At 39.8% G+C, this 18,113-nt stretch overlaps 1 protein-coding gene across 7 annotated transcripts in view; it reads left to right on the top strand.

The window, feature by feature from the left end:
• Positions 1 to 923: 923 nt before the first annotated feature.
• Positions 924 to 18,113, top strand: part of LOC115218088 (solute carrier family 35 member E2A) — a 64,974-nt gene continuing 47,784 nt past the window's right edge. The window contains exon 1 of one of the 7 annotated variants that reach the window (XM_036507972.1): positions 924 to 1,013. The gene's annotated coding sequence lies outside the window, so the exon portion shown is untranslated. Of the gene's footprint in view, positions 1,138 to 15,016; positions 15,140 to 15,488; positions 15,618 to 18,113 lie in introns of those variants that run through there. The other 6 variants (XM_029787869.2, XM_029787870.2, XM_036507970.1 and 3 more) reach the window with 6 other exon arrangements.

The raw sequence follows: 18,113 nt of genomic DNA, 5'->3' as shown, positions 1-18,113 counted from the left end.
GACTTGTGATCCGAGATGAATTTTGTTCCATAAGCCTTTTCCTGTATTTCAACTTTGTAGCCAGATTACTATCGCTTTTTTTTTCCTAATAAGAAGAAAGTAATCCTGTACACAATACTATTACACAACAGAAACAGCCTTATGTTAAACAAAAAACACGAGCATCCTTAAATTCAGCATCAAGGAAAATCAACTGATCGTAAACACGACGAATAATGATGACCCAAGGATTTTTCCAATCTATAAAGAATCTTCCGAGGAGATTTCTCTTGGATTAAGAAATTGCGGTCGAAAGTGAAAAGAAAACTTAAAAGATCGAAGAAGAAAACGGCAGCAAAAGTGAAAGCTAATAAAGTTACCGATGGAAAGTCCCTAGAGAAAAGGAAAACTACTTTTGCGAAAGTATAAACAGGATGTTAGAGTCCAAGATCGACCTGATTAGTTCAGAAAGTATTAAGAAAATTAAATGGCAATTCCTTCAGCAAAGAAGAAAGATGACGTCACACATCAGTGTGTGTGTATGTGTGTGCGTTCGTGTGTGTGTGTGCATGCGTTTGTGTATTTTGCATGCGTGTGTATGACACAGGAAGTGTTTAGTCGTTGACCGTTCTTCATAAGCTTGTTAGGGCGACGGCGGTGACGGTAGTGAGAGAGAGAAGGAGGGAGTGAATAAAAAAAGCGGCGGCGGGTTATATGATAGAAGAGGAAGTGAAGGCGACGGCTGCGGCGGCGGCGGCGGCGGCGGCGGAGGAGGAGGAGGAGGAAACGGTAATAGAGAAGAAACAGGAGGAGGAGGAGGCGGAGTAGGAGAAAATAAAGTGGCGGCGGCGGGGCGGAAGCTATGCCACAATAAATGAACAAATAAAATAAATAAAAATAAAAATAAATAAATAAATAAATAAAATAAAAACAGGAAAAAGAAAAACCGAAAGGAAAAGAAAAAAGAAAAAGAAAAAAAAAAAAGAAAAGGAAAACAAGGCAAAACAACATGGCGGAATAAATAAGATGTCTGAGTGAGTTGAGTTGTTTTAGTTTTGGTTTTGGTATAGTTTTTGTGACCTGTGTGATTCCTTGGACAAGGTCCTCTACGCCTTGTTTTATGCGTGTTCTTCAGACACAGACCACTCATGTGAACCGGTAAGTATTGGATCTCTCATCATTAGATTACTTCGAAAAAAACCTTCTCTCTATTCATCACAGATCATATATATACATATATATATGTGTGTGTATATATATATGTGTATATGTGTGTATATATCTGTTTATTGTCCATGCTATTCTTCATTTGACACGAGAATTATTTGAACTGATGTTTAGAGAATTCTCATAGACATCAATAAATGCGTACAGAGTATATGTATGTATGTATGTATGTATATATATACATATATATATGCTTATATATTTGGCCGTAATGGCTAAAACCTGATATAATATACATAGAGGTGTGTGAACATAAATATATATATTTATATATATATATATATACGCGTATGTGTATATTGTAGGGGTTATGTAAAATTCTTTAGTTTTACTTGAGGGGGTTGTCTGCTGTTTAGCTGTCGACATTATGTTTTAAGAGCTGGGTGTCGGGGTAATTCTCGGTGGTATTGTATCTTCTGACATAATTCTTAGCTCGCCACGTTGTCAGTCTAACCATGTATCCCGAACTGTCTTTCTACAGCATGTTCGGTTTGGCTTGTCAAAGAGAAATAAATAACAAACAAAAAGGACCAAAACCTGTACAGTGCGGCTTTGGCGGAACGGTAGATGCAGTTCTGCTCCTAAATTTTATGTATGTCATATATTTATATATATATATATATGGCGTGTGTGGCATATATACCTGTGTGTGTGTGTATATATATATATATATATATATATGTTGCAAATGTTTATATATATTGTATGTCTGGCATATATTTGTGTATATATATATATATATATATATATATATATATATATACTCATACATACTCAATTTCTTTATTACCCAGGACGGGCTGACAATATATATACACACACACACACACCATAAATTGCATATCTATGACGTGTGTGTGTGTGTATATATGTATGTGTATGTATATATTATGTAGCATGTATTGCATATGTCGGTGACGCGCACGCACACACATGACACACATTCTTTCATTATCATTTTTACGTCCGCTTTCCACGCTGGCATGGGTTGGGAGATTATACAGGCTCCAACAGGTGAGAGTACAGCTTCTTGCTCCAGTGTCTGTTTTGGCATGGTTTCTATGGCTGTGTATCTTTCCGAAGGCCAACCACTTTTACAGAGCATACAAGGCACTATTTTCGGGGCCCCAGCATTCCTGCAAATACCTTGTAACTCGCCAGACTGAAGAGATTGCTCACCTGAAAGGGAGAATAGATAATAGAGTGGTTACTGGATGCAAGCTGTCGAGAGGTTAATGTATGGTGAGAGGACTAGAGACCGGTTTGTTGTGGAGGTGATTCGTGGCTGTTTTGCATTTTACATGGGTGGATGTGGGTGACTTGAGTGGCACGAAGAAGGTAAATTTGGTGGTGGTAGGGTGCTTGGACATACCCTCAAGGTAACATGTTGGAATGGAAGGAAACATGGAGACAGGAGGATCGGCAGAGGTGGGTAATGTTGTAAGAGTGTGAGGTGAAAGATGGATATATGTTTCTTTACTACCCACAAGGGGCTAAACACAGAGGGGACAAACAAGGACAGACAAACAGATTAAGTCGATTACATCAACCCCCAGTGCGTAACTGGTACTTAATTTATCGACCCCAAAAGGATGAAAGGCAAAGTCGATCTCGACGGAATTTGAACTCAGAACGTAGTGAGAGATGGATATAAACATGGGTTGGAGGTGGTCAGATGTGTATGTGAATAGTGAAACAGGAGTAGAGTGGTGATCGATGGTAAATCTAAGTAGGGGTGGGGGGTATAAAAATGGTGGGTGGATGTCAATTGGGACTAGCTTAGCGGAGAGGAAGTGGTGACTGGCAGTACAGAAACTGTGATATAAAACATAGCAATAGACTGTAATTTCATTATTTACAGCAACAGAATAATGCTTTAGATAGGAGAGTGATGAAGGGATTAAACAATAGGAAGATGAAAGGCAGGGCTAAAGATTGCAAGGGTGTGGAGGAAGAGTGGGAGATGAGTAAAGCAGGGATGGTGGTAACCAATGTCAGAAATGATGGTAAATCTAGGTGCAGGTGACAGTAAGAATGAGGGATGGATGTTAATAGGCAGTAATTCAGGGGTGGGACTCAGTTGTCTGGGTGAATGGGGTAAGGAGAAGAGGGGTGAAACAACAGCAAGTTACAGTCTTGGCAAAGACACAGGGTGAGGGACCCAGTTGTGTGCATATACATGTTTCAAGAACCTCAATTGTGTGCATTCACATTATGCTTTCATAGCAAGTCAGGTCTTCTCAATGCACTGCATATCACCAATCTTCTTGGTCCCTTGTCATTCCCTCCATGAGGCTCAACATTCTAAGCTCAACTTACACCACTTCATCTCACATCTTTCTGGGTTTCCCTATTCTAGGTTCCATCCACTGCAAGCAATTGGCACTTGTTTACACAACTATCTTCATCCATACACAACACATTCCCGAATCAGTAAAATCTTTTCTCTTCCACACTACATCTGATTCCCCTCATGCTTAACAACTGTACTTTGTCCTTCATGCACACTCTGACATAGTACATCCAACAGAACACATTTGCTTGTCGTAAATCCTCGAGTATAATACGCAGGGGATTTTTAGGGGGCTGTGCCTCTGAAAAACCTAAACCTTGTGTATAATATGCACCCTCTTCTCTAACTTGAGTCAAGGAGGTCTATATAACGTCCTTGGGTTGTAATACTGTATACGGTAACGTCCTTTATTATTATTGTATATATAACATAATGCAAACGTGTAGCTTTTTTGTGCATTTTGTTTGCAGAAAATAAAGAAATAACAGTAATAACGTTTAATAAATGTTGCTTACTGCAAGTTATGGATGATTCACAAAATCATCTGAATAAACATTGCCGGACAGCAAATAGAGACTCAGACATTGCTTAGAAAATAATTTTCGTTTTTAACCTCATATATAGTACACACTAGGGATTTTGACCTTTAAATTTTGGGTCAAAAATGCAGGTTATACTTGAGGATTTATGGTAATTTCTTTCTAATCTTTGCAAGGTTCTCTACATTCACAGCCCACATCTTACTACCTGCCATGAAGCATTGCTGTTTCAAAGACAAGCATCATACAGTGTGCCTTGTTACCAACAGATGCAGCTTCGTGAACCTTATACAAACTGTTCTTATATCAGCTACTGTGCTTTTAGAATATCCTCTACTACTGCTAATTAAGTTTTCTGAATATCAGAAACCATCTACGATTTCTAGGGGTCCTCCTGGGCGCTTGAGAGCATCTGTTTCTCATGCACTCTTAGTGTTTATTGCATCTGAGCATCTTTAACTGCTCATGATCCCACTGCATCTCTTTAGTGTGCATTTGGTACACCATATTGGATTTCTACACATTGAGCAAAGCCTGTTTCCTTATGGTTGCAGGGCTGCCCTGTCTCTTTTGCTATGTATTAATACTTCAGTCTTTGCTAAGCTTAGTCTTTTGATTCCAGGTTTTCCTTCCATACCTGAAATTTCTTCTTTAATCCTACCACAGATTCAGCTCTAAGAACAAAGGCCATCATCATATAGGAATTCCCAGAGGCGTCCAGTTTTAATCTCCTATGCTATGGCCAGGGCTCAGTACTCAGTCACCTATTTATCAACACTGGGTCCTGACGGAATACCTGCTCACTAAATTCATCACTACTCATTGCTAACTCTCACCTTGCTGACAACATCCCCATACCTGGATTGTATGATTCTCACAAGCCATTCTTCTACTCCCAACTTAATCAATGCACGTCCTATCACCAAGTGACAGACTCTGTCAAAGGCTTTTCTCCAGGTTGACAAATACTAGGTACAGTTGCTCACCTTTATCTTAGTATTTCTCACTTGGAAGATGGTATCAGGACTTCTTTCTGGCACATGACTGGACTGCATCCCATCTACACCAACTCTCTCCCTTATCATTTGAGTTATAACTCTTTCTGTGACTTTCATGACTTGGTCCAGCAATTTGATACCACTGCAATTAACTCTCTCTCCAATGCATCTTTTTTTACCCTTGTAACAGTTTGACTACAATGCTTCTATGTCAGTCATTGGACGTGATATCTTTCTGTGCAACCTGATTGACAATATGGGTAACTCACTCATATCCTGCTCCATCACACATTTTAAACATCTGAATGGTAATTCCTGCTGGATCAGGAACTTTCTTTGCTTTCTACATCATGCTAAAGCCTTCTAGAATGGCTGGCCCCCTTCTTGAGTCTGTGTTGAGAAAACCCTTATATGCATTTCCCACATTTAACAGCCATTCGTAATAGCACTTCCTTTTCATCATCATCATAGAAACATTAAATCCAAGAGTACCATTATCCATCCACCCACAATTTCATGATTTCTTTAGATACACTGTCTTGCAATCCAGAACACTTCATTCTGCTGGTCCTCACATTGTAAAATATCAACAAGCCCCTCGTGTTCTGTTTTACCTCTTACTAAATAAATCTGCCGCTTAGCTTGCTTTGTTGTTACCTGATATAATTCTCTGCTGTTATAGCTCTGTCTGTCTCGCTGTTTTATGACCATATCACCTGTCTGGCTGGAATCTTGCTCCAGCCATGGATATGGTCATTAGCCCTCAACAGGAATTCACTTTAAATGGAAGAAAAAAAATATGCCAAATGGTGAAAATGGTTATGTTTTGTACTGAAGAACACCAGAAGACAGAAGCTTCCATGGCTTAGTTGGACATCATCATTTGGTCACAGATGTTGTACACATCGATTTCGAGTTTTGCATTTCATCAAAGTTAAGTGAATATGTCATCTGAGGATCTAATTGTGCAATGTTTGCTCAGATTGGCTAAAAGAACTGCAGTAAAGTTAACACACTTCTGGCAAGAACAGCACTTCAGCAGCAATGAGACTCTGTACTTTCTTTTTTGTCTTACTCATTCATGAAAATATCCCAGCATTCAACAGCATGCAGTCCATTTGGTGAAAATGGGCAGTGGGTTTATTTCAGTCAAACAACTGCTGCATGTCACATTAGTGGTCTTCCTCAACCTGCACAAAGTAAGGATGCACAACACTTAAAATGTTTTTTCAAACTGTTCCTGTATGATCCTTTTGCAAAAACATTGGAGGTTAACCTGTAGAAGAGGTAGACCCAGGAAGATATAGGATGAGGTGGTGAAGTATAATCTTCAGTTGCTGAGTCTGACTGTGGTGATGTCAAGCACCTGAGACCTTTGGCAATTTGATGTGCTTGAGAGGTCACACCAAGTTAAGTGAAATCATTGTTGTGGCCAGTGACATGTAAAAGGTATCTGTGCTGGTGACACATATAAGGCACCCTCTACACTCTATGGAGTGGTTGGTATCAGGAAGGGCATCCAGCCATAGAAACCAAGCCAAAACAGATTGGAGCCTGTGGCAGCTCTCCACCATACCAAGTTTCAGTCAAACCGTCCAACTCATGCCAGCATGGAAAACAGACTAAGATAATGATTGTTGTTCCATCAGAGTCTGTCCTACAATATATAAGGAACAAACTGTGCAGACAAAGAAAGCACAGTACTCCTGTTAAAAGCTACCTGACATGAGTTTTGGCAGTGCGGTTGGAAGAAATTGCAGTGTACATGCTTGTCAACATGAATGCTTCTTCCTTTCACTTCTCCATGGAGAGCAAAGTCCAAGTTCATTTCAAAATCTTTGAATAGGAAATGGGGCATATTTTGCACCACTTACAAACAGATATACTTTATATTTGGACTGTAGGAGAAAGATTTATAGCCAAATATATTCACACATGTATAGACACACACTAACCTATATATATATATGTGTGTGTGTGTATGTGGAGGCACATGACTTAGTGGTTAGGGTGTCAGCATCATGATCGTAAGATTGTGGTTTCGATTCCTGGACCAGGCGACACATTATGTTCTTGAGCAAAACACTTCATTTCACGTTGCTCCAGTCCACTCAGCTGGCAAAAATGAGTAACGCTGTGATGGACTGGTGTCCCGTCCAGCTGGGGAACACATACGCCATGGAAACCAGGCCCATAAGCCTGGCTAGGCTTTAAAAAGGGTGCATTTATTTTTTTATATATATATAGACACACACGAACATATATACAGGGTGCGATGAGTAAACTGTCATTTAAATTAAACAAAAATGAAAGTAACATTGGCATCTCATTTTTTTAACAGATATATTTACCAAAACTGTGTAAAAATATCTTAAAATACTAAGGGGTAAATTTAAGTTGGTGAATGCTGCCATAATCCTTGCCTTCAGTTCATCTTAGGTGTCACAAATGGGTTTTGTTGGTCTCTCGCTCAACTGTGCCCAACATATAATAATCAAAGGGGTTGCAGTTTGGGGAGTTAGGTGGCCAGATGTTAGGGGTGATGTGGTCGCAGAAATTGTCTGACGACCATGACTGGGTTCTCCTGCTTGTTTGGCATGGTGCAGAGTCCTGTTGCCAGACATAGGGTCTTCCAGCAGCCACCCTCTTGACCCAGGGCAGCACTACCTCCAAGCACTTGATATGCCTGGAGGATGTTAATGTGCATCTGTGTGGGAAGATGGTATGGAGGCATAGTATAAGGTGGCGAGCTGGCAGAATCATTAGCACGCTAGGCGAAATGCCTAGCGGTATTTCATCTGCCGCTACGTTCTGAGTTCAAATTCCGCCAAGGTCGACTTTGCCTTTCATCCTTTCGGGGTCGATAAATTAAGTATCAGTTATGCACTTGGGTTGATGTAATCGACTTAATACCTATGTCTATCCTTGTTTAGCCCCTTGTTGGTAATAAAGAAATAGGTATTTCATCTGCCGCTACATTCTGAGTTCAAATTCCGCCGAGGTTGACTTTGCCTTCATCTTTTCGGGGTCAATTAAATAAGTACCAGTTACGCACTGGGATCGATATAATCGACTTAATCCGTTTGTCTGTCCTTGTTTGTCCTCTCTGTGTTTAGCCCCTTGTGTGTAGTAAAGAAATAGGTATGGAGGCATAGTGTCGTCATCACTAGTGGTCACTCCAAACACCATGATGTTGATTGGATGTTTGATTATTGTCACTCTCAGTGCATGTTTTGGGGACATGGCAAGCCGACAGTGATTCTGTGTGTTCACCATCTGTTCATATTGGAGCTTCCAGCATGAATGACATGCAGTACAGCATATCGTTTCCAAATTTCTGGCAGAGTGAATTGTGTCGTGGTGCTGTTTTTTTCTCACAGACTGCCCAACTGACCCTACTATACTATGTAGTTGACAAAATCAAAAGCAAACAATGCACATGTGTGAAATTAAAAATATAAAATGTAGATATGTATATATAGACACACACATACTAATCATCATCATCCATATGTTGCCACATAGATGCTTCTGTATCTCAAACAGCTCTGAGTGTTGTGATTCCTTCTTTAACCGTGCTGCTAAAATACTGTGAACCCATCTAATCTCCTTCAGCTTTGGCTCAAATATTGCGATGATCTTGCTGAAGAGTTTAAGCATCAAACTTAACAGATATGTTTCATCCCCACTCCCCCACATAGGTTTCCGCAGATGAAATTTGATGCAGCTCTCATGAACAAACTTGATGACCAAATGACCAAGAACTTTAAAAAATAGGCCTCCCTCAGCTTCTCTGCACAGAAGTCAATAACCTAACAATAGAAATTTTGAAAGACATCCTTAACCTTTTAACGTTCAGATCACTCTGTCAAATATAATATTTATTCACATTGTTTTGGATTAATTATGCATTATCTCGTAGCTTTGAGGTTTTGATTATGTGATTGATTATTTTTAGCATATCATTGTTGGAGAGGCATGGGAAACCAAATCTGGCCAGTTTGAACACAAAGCAGGTTGAATATTTGAGCCAGATATATCTGGTTTGAATGCTAAAGGAGTAATTATGACACAGTAACAGAATATCATCATCATCATTTAACGTCCGTTTTTTCATGCTAGCATGGGTTGGATGGTTCGACCGGGGTCTGGTAAGCCACGGAGGCTGCACCAGGCTCCAGTCTGATCTGGCAGTGTTTCTACAGCTGGATGCCCTTCCTAATGCCAACCACTCCATGAGTGTAGTGGGTGTTTTTTACGTGCCACCGGCACAGGGGCCAGAGCAGGCTGGCAAACAGCCACGATTGGTTGGTGCTTTTACGTGTCACCGACACGGACTCCAGTCAGGCGGCGCTGGCACCTGCCACGTTCGGACGGTGCTTTTTACATGTTAATGATAATGAACTGAGATCCATTGCAGACAGCAGGTTGTTTCTGTTACTTTTGACTGGGTTGGTTAACAGAAAAAAAATCAATGTCTCATTGCTTGACAAAGTTTGTCAGTGTAAAGGTACAGCTATTGCAGATTTTTCTTCAGGTCTTGCTGCCAATGTTCCTTCCTGGAGGCCGCACAGCCCACTCTGCTTTCAAACTCCTCTCCTTGGCTTTGAACACAAATGATGCAACTGTTTGTAGCATTGTCAAGGATTCAGCAACTGAGAAAGATTCTAAGAGATGTCAAGTGATTGTCTGTGGTGAATGCACGACAACTCACAAAAGAGCTCCGAAGATTCCTGATCAGAACAGTACAGGGCTTGTGAAAATAGGCATCTAATAGGGTAGCAGGTGAGTCCTACCAGACACTGCTAGCAGTTACAAAAGGAACAAAAATTTGCATCCCTTTGGTCCAAAGCTAAACCCTTTAAACAGCATTGAAGCCGAGATGTTACAATAATAACAGATTGGTTGGCTGCTTTTACAGAATGTTGTATCATCAACCATTAAAAATGATTATGTACAGAGAAATGCAGGAAGGAATATGTCCAGGAGATGAGCGGTGATGATCTTCTTGTCTTGTCTTGAGACAGCATTCACCAGGGGTAGGTTGAGCTGGCTTCATTCATCCTCAATGCTGTATCTCTCACAAACACTGACCAGACCTGGCTATTTGAGGCTAATGACCGCGTGATCTCCAACCATTCCTTATTCCAGTGGCGAACACCGTACATATGGGGGCCTAGGTTGGGTTCCAGATCAATCTTGACTGTCATCAGCCAGGTTTTTCGTTGTCCATCACATCACGGTAGAGGTGATGATGCAAGAATAACTAAAGCAAACATTGAAAAATATTGATGTTTGTTTGTGAACTGTTGATGAATCTGTTCTCTGCTCTATAGAGAAAACCCCACTTCTTTGATATTGTTAAGAAAAGACTGACCGAAGGAGACATCAATAGAGGTTTGTGGTGGGGGAACAACAAACAGAATAAAGAAGGACTCTTGGATCCAGCTGCACCTCAATTCTCATATCCGCATTTGCATTCTTTTCAAATATTTATGCAGCATTTTAATAGCGTGGTGAAAAGAAACTCAAAACTCATGGCTATTTGAGATACAGATGTTCCTGTCTCTATGTTAACATAATGAGCAACATTCTCTTGCAATCCAAATATAAAGTGTGTCTCTCTCTCTCTCTGTAGCTGGTGCTGGGATTGCTGTTTCCTATTTGAAATGAACTTTTCACCCTATTGAAGAGGTCATAGAAAGCAACAGTCATGTTGACTAATATTTACAGTATACTCTATGCCAATGCCACTGTCGAAACTTATGGCAGATTGGCTTTTAACTGGAGTGCTGTGATTTCTTTGTCTCCACTGCTTGTTGTTCGATGTATATTAAGGGGAGGTTGGTAGTTGGAGACATTGATGGGGTGGTGAGGTTAACAAGGAAAGAATTTTTTGGTTATGATGTTGCATCGTCACCATCATCATCGTTTAACGTCCGTTTTCCATGCTAGCATGGGTTGGACGGTTTGACCGGGGTCTGGGAAGCCAGGGCGCTGCACCACGCTCCAGTCTGATCTGGCAGTGTTTCTACAGCTGGATGCCCTTCCTAATGCCAACCACTCCTTGAGTGTAGTGGGTTCTTTTTACGTGCCACTGGCACAGGTGCCAGGGGAGGCTGGCTTTGGCCACATTCAGTTGGTGCTTTTTACGTGCCACCGGCACAGGTATCACAACTACAATTTCCATTTGATTTTTATTTTGATGTGGATGTACTTGACTCAATAGGTCTCCTCAAGCACAGCAGGTCGTTCTGGAATCCAAGGTACTTTGGATGGGCGGGGCTATGCGAAACTGGTGCAGGAAACAGCCATGAACTCACATTATTTGTTGGGTCTTTTCACAACTTCCTTAGAGCATAAATTCAATGGAACAAAATTCTTGACATCAAGAAGCACCAATGCTGACACTTATCATCATCATTTTAACATCCACGTTTTTGTGCTTGCATGGATCAGATGAAATTTACTGAAGCAGATTTTTCCTGCTGTCAGTATTCACCTGTCTACAAGCAAGGACATATTTCTCCATCACCAGGTTTTTTTTCATGGAAGATTGGAAACAAAGGACACCACAAGTTTGACAGGGATGCTTGTTTACATCTATTGCACAATGCCAGCATGGAAAGTGGACACGAAATGATGATATGATGGACTTCTTCCAGTTTCTGTCTTGCAAATCCACTTACAAGACATTGGTTGACCTTGGGCTATAGTAGATAATTGCCCAAGGTGCCATGCAGTGAGACTGAACCCCAAAACACATAGCTGGAAAGCAGGCTTCTTAATCACGCTTCTTAACCAGTGTGTGATGGTGCATGGGGAAAACCCCTCAAACGTCACTAAAAATAGAAATATGTTTTGTATTTCTGTTAAAATCTGAAACTTGGTGTAAGGACCGATTTCTTCACTATTCTGACTCCATTTTTCTCAGTTGTTTATTTAGTGACATAAAGGCGCAGGAGTGGCTGTGTGGTAAGTAGCTTGCTTACCAACCACATGGTTCCAAGCTCAGTCCCACTGTGTGGAACCTTGGGCAAGTGTCTTCTGCTATAGCCCCGGGCCGACCAAAGCCTTGTGAGTGGATTTGGTAGCCGGAAACTGAAAGAAGCCCGTCGTATATAAATATGTGTGTTTCTATGTCTGTGTCCACTCACAAGGCTTTGGTCGGTCCAAGGCTATAGCAGAAGACACTTTCCCAAGGTACCACGCAGTGAAAATGAACCTGGAACCACACAAACATACACACTCACACACACACGTGTGTGTGTGTGTGTCTGTTTCTCCTCCCACCATTGCTTGACAACCGATGTTGGTGTGTTTACATCCCCGTAACTTAGCAGTTCGGTAAAAGAGACCGATAGAATAAGTACTAGGCTTACAAAGAATATGTCCTGGAGTCAGTTTGTTCGACTAAAGGCAGTGCTCCAGCATGGCTGCAGTCAAATGACTGAAACAAGTAAAAGAATAAAATATACATATATATATATATATATACATAAAGTTAATCCAAACAAGAAAGCACAAAAAAACACAACAACGCGAGGACGTGGAACAAATATAGTATTATTGGATGCTCAGGAAAGAAGGAGGGTTTAACGTTTCGAGCAGAGCTCTTCGTCGGAAACATAGGAAAAGGAAAGATCCAGAGAAGGGAAGACAGAGGGGAAAAAATCGCCAACGGTACACACGAGGTCACATTACTCCAGTATATATATATATACTGGAGTAAACACATAAATGTGAAACAAGGTGGTAATAAAGGAGTACTCAAATACCAGAGGTAGAGTAATATGCTTTATTTAAAAGCAGCAGAAATATCACACACAAAAAAAACAGTTACTCAGAGTTTCACGTTCCCGTTCGTCGGACAGTTTTGTAAGAATGATTCTTACAAAATTGTCTGACGAACGGGAACGTGAAACTCAGAGTAAGAGTTTTGTGATATTTGTGCTGCTTTTAAATTGTAGAGATTTCTCAATCACCGTCTGTGAACCCCCCACACTTACACATTGTATACAACTGCTGCTGCTGCTGCCTATTCCGTTGCATCTATCGGAATGAACGAATAAACGAACACGCATTCGACAGACTTATTTTGATTTAATCATTTGTTCTGATACAAAAACGAACCCGGATTTTCTCATCTCTTTTGTCTGTGCTGGTGTCTTTCTATTTGCCACGTTAACCACCAGTCAACAGGTGAGCCACTCTCTTTATGAGGGCTTTCGATCTGCTCGAAATACCTGGTCCAAAAACTTACTTTAATCACACCCACCCGTCTTAAATAATGAAGGAAGTTTTCATTGAACTTTGTAGTCCTTGGTATACGAAAACTGGGTTTTTTTTTTTCCCAGGGTCGAATGTTTCTTCAGTAAAGGTCCGGGACTAAACATCAATATTTCTGATCCCCTTTAGTTTTGTTCGCAATAACAGAGGGAACTTCGGTGAGATTACACGACCTGATATAGATATAGGCGCCAGATTCTCTAATATAGAAATATTAAAAAAGAAAGAAAATAACAAAGTACACATAATGGCAGTAATAGATCCGTACTTCAAGCATAAGGGCTATTCAATGAAGGGTAAATTAGGGGAGTGGCTAAACACCTATGTGATCGTTCGACCTGCTAGAAATACCAGTTAAATCTCCCTTACAGTTATATACACTCGGTTGTGCTTAGAATATTCTCCTTGGAAATTGTTACGCGTAATATTTTCACCCATGCTCGAGATTTTGGAGTATAACTTTTAAGTTGTATTGAGTTGAACCAAACTGATATATATATATATATATATATATTCCGCCGAGGTCGACTTTGCATTTCATCCTTTCGGGGTCGATAAATAAAGTACCAGTTTCGCACTGGGATCGATGTAATCGACTTAATCCGTTTGTCTGTCCTTGTTTGTCCCCTCTATGTTTAGCCCCTTGTGGGCAGTAAAGAAATATATATACACAACTCCTACCAAATGCGTTATGAGCCTCTTTCATTTATCTATCCCTTGTGTGTGTTGTGTGTGTAATACCTACATAATTATTCCCCCACCCCTGCTCTACTGTTTTCCCCTAACTTTTTGAAAAATAAATGTTTTTTTCAATGAAATTTTCTGCAAACACCTTTCAGGTGGTGTAGATTAACGTTATGTTGGAATTTAATGTTAAAAAAAAGGAAAAAGAAAACTGGGCGTGCATACATACTGATACTTAACACAATCTTTTTCAAAAGTTCAAATTTCACTTCGTACATATGTAATGTAATGTGCACGTCCACCAGTTCTTCTTTTTGCATGAAATTCAAACGTAATTGGAATTTACACCATATGAAAGGTATTTGCCTTTTAGTTTTTATTTGTTTCAGAAATACTTTTTACAGAATTGCTTAATTACGGGGACGTAAACACGTCAACACCGGTTGTCAAGCAGTGGGATGGAGGACAAATGCACACACACATACATACACACATGGTTTCTTTCGGTTTCCGTCTACCAAATCAACTCACGAAGCTTTGGTCAAGAGGCTACGGTAGAAAAAAAAAAACTTGCCCAAGATGCCAGTCGGTGGGACTGAACCCGGGACCGTGTGGTTCAGAAGCAAACTTCTTTACCACCTGTAGAAAATTTAATTAAAAAAAATATCCATTTTTCTGAAAGTTATGAGGAGACAGTCAGTGGGTGGGACGGAGCACACATGTGTAAGTATGACACCTTGTGTGTGTGTGTGTGTGTGTACACAGGGTGTTTATGTCGTAGGGTTACGAGATCAGGTCTGACCTGGTGCCATTATACAATAACAAGAGCAATAATCGTTGTCTTAAGATCGAATATCGAACGGTGATTAATGTTCGTTGGAGGATAAAAATGAGTAGCCGTGGTGAAATGTCTGTCGATCGGCCTCGCCCATGTCATATCCGTGTTGTTTAGGATAGGTAAGGTCATTTGTCATGCTCTAGAGTCTATAGTCCTATATATGTGTGTGTGTGTGCGGAGAAAGAAAACGAGAGAACCATTGTGTGTGTGAGAGAGATTTTCTTTTTCTTTTATAATTTGAACTCTTTCCCCCACTAAAGAAACACTACCGCTGGAATACATGGCAACAACAGTAAGTAATTATAGGGACGATTTTTAAACAATTCCTATCTATCTATCTATCTATGTGTGTGTGTATATATATATATATATATATAATATATATATATATATATATATATTATATATATATATATATGTATGTATATATATGCACGCACAAATTTTGTATGGTATATAAGTCTGAAGCGTAGCAAATGAAAATACATATATGTACGCATACAAACGCATGTACACACCCACCCGTTTGTATGTGTATAAAGTGTGACAAAAGAAAACATATATACATACATCCGTATATATATATATATATACTCAGGCATACACTAGACGTATATATATTGCTCACACACATGCACTAGACGTGTTAAAAAAGAGAGAAACGAACAAGTGCGGTGTCACATAATTGCCACTGTTTAAAGACAGCCCACACAAGCTGTTCCGGAAGTTTGGTGGAAAGGGCAAGATGTGGTTCCACTCATAACAATATCGTAATTATTTACCAATTTATTATGTGTAATAATGTGTGTGTGTGTGTGTGTGTGTGTATATATAATCGGACTCTTATTTCCAGCTACTAATACTTTGATAATAGTTTATCAATAACCAATCGATGTATTGATATATAGGTTAATATAGGTATATATATAGGCGTGTGTTACGCGTGTAAATAAATATATTGTTAAATACTGTTGAACTAAACTACTATCTCTTATTACATACTGTTGAACGTGTAATTGTATATATATATATATATGTGTGTGTGTGTGTGTGTATTATTAGGTGTGTGGTTGAATCAAAATGCCTAAGTGTCGTGCCAGAGCACTTTGTCGGTCTGACGAGTAAACTGGATAAGTGCTTTGATGCGAAACTTCAGGTCCTTCAGGTACTTATGTAGCTTCGCAGCTAATTAATAAGAAATAATTACACACATACGCACGCGCGCGCGCACAACGCGGACTCTCGACATTACACTTTGTCATTGATTACTATGTGGACTGATAGCCGAGTCCGTAAGCGGAGCTTTCTGTGACGGCAGCACGGTTCTCTGAATCCACGTTTTATGCTGTGTATACATATATATATATATATATATATATATATATATAGAGAGAGAGAGAGAGAGAGAGAGAGAGAGAGAGAGAGAGAGAGAGATGCATACATACATACATACATGTATCTATGTACACACATACGATTTTTTATAAACGGGAAAACAGAACTCTGTGTACAGATATACATGTGCATATATGTATGCATAATTATGTGTGTGTGTATAATGTACACATAACCTGTCTTTAATTACGGCTTAGAACTATATTCTACTTTGCGCAGCTGTCATTTTAGTATTACAACTTATACGATAAAACAAGGAGCCTCTCTGTTGTAGTTCGATGTGCTAGAAACAGCTGCAAATTCTCACTGAAATCCCTCAAAATTATACTTGACCATTCTAAAAAAGGTCGCATTAAGCAGTGTAGTCTTAGGTATACAAAAACACTGGATAGTCACGACTGGTGCGTCTTTCGATTGTAGATTTACTCCCCTCAGGTCTGACCTGGGGCTAAACAGAAATTACATAACGGCTGTGGGAAATCTCGACCGAACGAGCTTCCTCGTATGGTCGCTCGCTCGACCTGTTAGAAATAGCAGCCAGATCTCCCTCACCACACAGCAGACCATTAAAAAGAAGTATGGTAGAGAAATATGAGATGGTCGCAATTGGAACGTCTTCGAACAGGGCTTACATCGGGGCTTGTTTTCTTTGAATATATATGTATGAATGTTTGTGTATATATTTATATGTAACCTATGGGATTATATATACGTGTGTGTGTCTTGTAAAGCGTTTATTTACAAATTATTTCGCTGTAGTCCCTATGACGAGGTTTCAAATCTTACACAAGTTATAACAAATTCAATTATATGACTTGGGTAGACGACGGCGAGACGGAAGAACTATTTGAGTGTGAAAAAACTATGCCAGCGTCAGATGTGAACACGTGTAATGTTATCATAACCCTAGGTCAGTCCTGATTCACTCCCGATCTTATGATCGATAAAAATCGTTCCTATCACACTTGACCATCCCGTCATTTTACCTTTTTTTTAAAAAGGGGCAATCTTTCGTCTCTAGTAGACCTTTCCGTCGATTTCCGTAAATTTTTTTTTTTTTTACATATGGGCTTGCGGGAACTTTTGAAGTAATGAGAGCGAAAGAGACTAAGAGAAAGCGATTGTATGACGAGGGAAGTTCTTTTGAAGTTACCGTGCATGGGAGCATTGATGGACATGTGTGTGTGTTTGATGGGGTGTGGGAGACAGACAGTATGTTGTGTAAGTGAAGTGCTTCTGTTAGTGTGTGTGAAGAGACAGAGTAATGTGTGAAAGAAAGAGATAACTGAAATGTTTTACTCGGTGTATGTGTATATGTATGTATATTACTTCAAAAGTTCCCGCAAGCCCATATGTAAAAAAAAAATATTTTTTTACGGAAGTCGACGGAAAGGTCTACTAGAGACGAAAGATCGCCAAAAAAGGAAAGAAAGAAACGTCTTGGCTATTTCCACCCCTCTGAAGCTATAGAATGCGATTTAAGGTATAATTTTCTGCAACCTCAAGCGAACCCTTAGAACGGACATGGGCAACCTTTTTCGAGGTTGTTCATTATCAGGTGGTAATCTTTTCATTAGATGGGACATTCAGAAAGTCCCGCGGGTCGCTGGTTGCCTATAGCTTATTTAGAATCAAGTTGCTTTTTTAAAAAAATTTTTATCGCGGATCGCTCGCTAATTGAACTTACATATGATAATAATAGCATTCCATCCACGACCGTCTCCTGTTATTTTCAGGCGTAGTTTATCTAAGACCACATTTATCTTGTACATCAGTTTTTCCCCTTTCTCCTTAAAAAAAAGAGAGAAAGGAAGAAAAACGATAGGACGATTGTGACCCAGGTTTGACTGCTATTTCCACCAGGTCGAGCG

The sequence above is a fragment of the Octopus sinensis genome, linkage group LG12 (assembly GCF_006345805.1).
Source record: "Octopus sinensis linkage group LG12, ASM634580v1, whole genome shotgun sequence".
Lineage (NCBI taxonomy): Eukaryota > Metazoa > Mollusca > Cephalopoda > Octopoda > Octopodidae > Octopus > Octopus sinensis.
The sequence above is the reverse complement of the archived record's forward strand: the minus strand, read 5'-3'. Positions and strand labels throughout refer to the sequence as shown.